The sequence below is a fragment of the Octopus bimaculoides genome, chromosome 9, assembly GCF_046866305.1.
Source record: "Octopus bimaculoides isolate indiv1 chromosome 9, ASM4686630v1, whole genome shotgun sequence".
NCBI lineage: Eukaryota > Metazoa > Mollusca > Cephalopoda > Octopoda > Octopodidae > Octopus > Octopus bimaculoides.
The window spans coordinates 61597121-61601942 of NC_142936.1; the positions used below are offsets into that span (position 1 = coordinate 61597121).

Genomic DNA, 4822 nt, shown 5'->3' on the forward strand with positions numbered 1-4822 from the left:
CGCCCAGAATGGGATATGGTAGATCTGCTATAACAAAAACCCACCTAAAATCCCTTCGAAGGTTGAGATCTAGGTGTAATGAGACCTGACCGTAAGTTTTTATCGGGGATAGATTTACCGCGTGCAGATTGATGGCAGATTGCTTCGGCTTGTCTGAAGTAAAACGCAAAGGCCAAATAGAACAGCTGGATGCAGTGTTAACCATAAATGTTTTGCTAGACACACGATCCTTAACAAAAAATGCACGATTAGATGAGAATTTGAGGGAAGAGTCTGACGTGCTCAAATCTTCCGTAACTAGTTTCCCGACAACTGGAACGAACATGGTTGGATGCAACGACGGGATTTCTCCTTGAAAGTGGCATGATACCAGCAGAGATTCGAACCCGTTCGAGTAGACCTAGTCGACCGTGACTTAGAACGGCTTCTGCTGCGAGGACGTCGAGAGCTGGCGTGTTCTTGCCACAATGTGTCCATGCGACGTGCACTGACTCTCTCCAAAATGTCGTCATGTGACGAGGGAGTGGACATAGCGGTAGTAGAGGAAGCTACTACGGTGTCTGAACAGGTATGATGAGGTGAAGGCTGCACAGTGAACTCAATAATCTTGTCCACCCTGGCGGCTAACTGGTCGAGCGAATTCGAATCGACCGCTGTGGCCAGTGTGGATTGGACATTCGGCAGCAGCCGAGAGAAAAGTAGTTTTCGGAGCAGAGAATTGTCCTCAGGCGATGTGTCACTGAGTTCACGTAAACGACGAAGAAACTCAGATGGGGTCCTGTCTCCCAGGTGCTCATCCTTCATCAGCGTCTGGAATTTGCTGTTGGCAGATTGGGTGTTCCGTCGGAGAACCTCAGCATAAGTCGCTTCCGGATGTGGGTCAGTGATAAGATCTCTCACTGAGCGTGCAAGAGGGGCAGGCATCCCACAGTACAAAAGACTTAGTTGCTGTTCGTGAGGCACCGCATGGGCCGAAAAATAAGCGTCTAACTGGGCGAACCAAAGCGTGACGTCACCAGATTACGCTGGTAAGTGGGGAAGACTCAGTTTGTTTCTTTACAGAGTAGGAAAAAGAAAAGGATCAAAGAAAACTAACAAAGTGTTGCTGGAACAGTAACGTGTGAGCGAAAGAAAAAATTTACTTAACAAAATTTTTGATTTTTTTTTATGTGTACTGTGTGCAGCAATGAAAAAAATTCTTTTTCTCTTTTTTAGTCGCTAAACTTGTGTTGCAGTCCGCTGAAAAAGAAAAAAAATTGGTTTGTGTGCTTCTCTTTTTTTTCTGTTGTTGTTGTTTAAGAAACCGTCAACAAATGGCGGGCGAACTGGTAATGTTGTGTTTTACCACGTGAGGCAATCCTAATATTGTGGTAAACAGGAACGATGGCTGGAAGTTGATGGTCGACTTGCTTGAAGTGTTCTTCCGTAGGTGCATTTGGTATATTTACTAGTAACAAACGTTATTCAACAGGAGAATATTTAAAAGAATACCGTGTATTTTCCTTGTAAGAAAAATGCATACTCTTCTAGGTACGAGTTCGAGGCGAAGAACCTGAATTCTATAGGTTCACTTGAACGAGAGAAGATATCCTGACGTCGGGCCATTGATAGTTTTTGGTTGAGAATGCAAGCGAAAACTGCCATTCAGTAGTTCAAGTGAGGCATCTACAACGATAAAGCTTTGTGGCTGCCGAAATCCTTTTCCTTGGTCGGAGTCACCATTTGTAAACGACCGTGCGAAGTGAGGTGACGAGAATGGCTCCTTAGTACATCACACGGTCGATACAATAAATATGAAGAAAATAAATGCGTATAAGTGCCAGTAGGAAAAGAGAGACACAACAGGGTAAAATGTTTAAGAGAAGATTTTATTGATAGGTTAACATGTGTATCTGTGGTGAGTCATGTATACACAATAGACAGGCCGTTATGAGAACAAAGTGTGTGTATGCATAGCCATGGATATGCGTGTGCGTTAAGTACAGAGCATTGAAAGAGTCTATAGTATGAAGTTAGAAGAGTGTTCAGACACAAGGATGATAAATACCGGTTCGTAGTCAATGTACCCGATAGTTGAAATGCTGTCTGCATCAAGAAGTTGTGGCTGTAATGCAGAGCCGGTTGAGGTACATGTCGTACAAAAAGTTGTGGTAACGATGCTGCTGCCGGTCACTTGGTACAAAAGTTCTCGCAGGTTGTATTTGCTGCTAACCATGGTGAAGTAATTCACAAACAGTGTTGTGGTAGAACCTGTGCAAGTGTTGCTGGTTGCTGTGTACGTAGAGAGATGATGTTGACGTTAGGACGAATGGTGGCGGTGGAGATGGAGGTCGTCGAATGCTTTTGGACAAAGTTGATGAGTCTCCATGAGGCTACTGTTGTGTTGTCGCTGGAACTGGCTGTGTCCTATGTGGTCAGTGGCTAGACCTTAAAAGGTATCTTTCGAAAGAGTTTTCGAAATTCCATATTCAATAGAAGAGCTTGCAAAACCTCTGAGTAGCTTCTGCAGTTTTGCGTGAGGTAAAGCATTTCTGATATTTATTCAATAGAAAATTTAGAGAAGAATCCAAGACCGCAGTATAATTAAAGCTCTGTGCATATGTGTTACGTGTCCTCTTATTTAAGGTGCACTCCAGACTCTTTCCATTTCTATCTATATGACCTTAGTTTAAAATGAGTGAATATTGGAAATAAACATCATATTTATGTAGGCCAAAAGTTAAAGAAATATTCAACAAGAACGTTATCACGTATATAAATTTTAATAAGATGAAACACTACAAAATACCTTTTGAAAGAGAATCCCAGAAACTAAAGGAAAAATAATCAATATACGAGATGTTAGATTGCTATGAAATATTTTAACTGTACTTTTTATAAGATCATCACGATGAAATCTTAAAACAAGAATACACCTGGTTTAAACAGTTTGATTGAGAGGGAAGAAAAGAACTTAAAAATTTAACTGCATATCTATCTATCTATCTATCTATCTATCTATCTATCTATCTATCTATCTATCTATCTGTATATGTGCGTGTATGTGTGTATATATATGTGTTTGTGTGTGTGTATATGCATGTGTATATATGTCTGTATGTGAGTGTATATATGTGTGTAAGTATGTGATGTTGTACACACACACACACACACACACACACACACACACACACACACACACACACACACACACATATATATAGGTATATGAGGAGTCGTAATTGAACAGTTTACCTATATAGAACTTATGTTTGTGTTTTTATGTGGAAATACAAAATCAATGCAGTAGACGCATTTACTTTGGCAGTAAACCACTAATATAAACCAGCGTCATTATGGAATACAAAGTCGATATATGTCTGCAAGAGACATAACTAGAAGCTACTGTATATTACTTCACATGTATTATATTAATGCCTTTGTTATTTGACTTAATCTTTAATGAGAACTTCCATTTAGCTAACTTAAAATGAAGTTCTTTACAGAAAGAAACACTACGTTTTAGTTATAAATACGTAATTATTGTCAAAAGTCACCCAAAACAGATAAGTAAAATGAAAACATCATACCTTTCCACAGTTATCAGTATCTTGTCATAAAAAGAATGATCAATTATCAGAAAAATGTTTGAATTGTTTTCAACTTGGACCGTATAACTGTCAAATCATTTTAATTTTTAATATAAACTAGACTGAGGTTAATGTTGATTTAAACATTTATCAGTCATGATAAACAGATGATATTGGTAACGTTTAATGAGATTTTACCATTTACCTTTACTTCAAAAAACTTAACAGAAACAAACTAGACGTATTAAAGATACTTAAATAAAAGAAATCAATAAACGCGTCCGTAAGAGATGGTTCACGATAAGTTCAGGAATACACACACACACACACACACACACACACACACACACACACACACACACACATACACACACACACACACTCAGACACAAACACACACATATGTGAGTGTGTGTCTGAGTGTGAGTAGGTGTGTGGGATTGGTCGTATAATATATACATTTATAATGTATATGCTTTTATTCTTTTATAACTTTTAGCCCCACCGCTGTGTAATGTTGGGGCACTGCCAGCATATTGTACACACATATATATATATTATACATACAGACACATATACATACACAAGGACTCGAGAGTAGGAAGTTGTAAGCATGAAGCAGTAGGCGGCTAGTACAGAGGAGAAAAGTGGACAATATACGATAAGATAATTTATTGGCATCTTAACTTACACACTTTTTCCCATCTTCAAGTGACAAGGAATTTCTTTAAGCTGATAATTTTTAGACAACTCACTGTTTGCTACTAAGGCTGCTCAAAATGCTAATACAATACACAATAAAGGAGAGGAACAAGTAATATCCCGGGATTATTCTTCGCCTTAACAATAGAAAGTTATTAAATCCGGATGTGAGTAGCAGTAATAACATTAATAGAGCACTAACTAATCAATTTGAGTCAATTTGAGCCTGATGACTAGCTATGATGTGGAGATTTACTTGCGTAATATTTAATGTAATGAGCTTGGGCTCTTAAGAAACATATGTAGCTATACATATTACCTGTAGCTTACATATTACCTGTTTCACTCCTTCATACAGTCAGGTATATATAACTGTGTAAATACACATTTACCTATGTACATCTACATAGATATCTGTATCTGTTTGTGTTGTTTGTGTATACATGGGTATAAAAACACACAAGCACGTATACACACGCAAATACACACACATATTCATAAAACACGGCTAAAATATATAAGCCATTATATTTAATGCAAAAAATATTAAA

General features: G+C 38.2%; 1 pseudogene; it reads right to left on the bottom strand.

Moving 5' to 3' along the window:
• Positions 1-297: 297 nt before the first annotated feature.
• LOC106871520 (uncharacterized) lies at positions 298-3334 on the bottom strand (annotated as a pseudogene).
• Positions 3335-4822: the final 1488 nt, after the last annotated feature.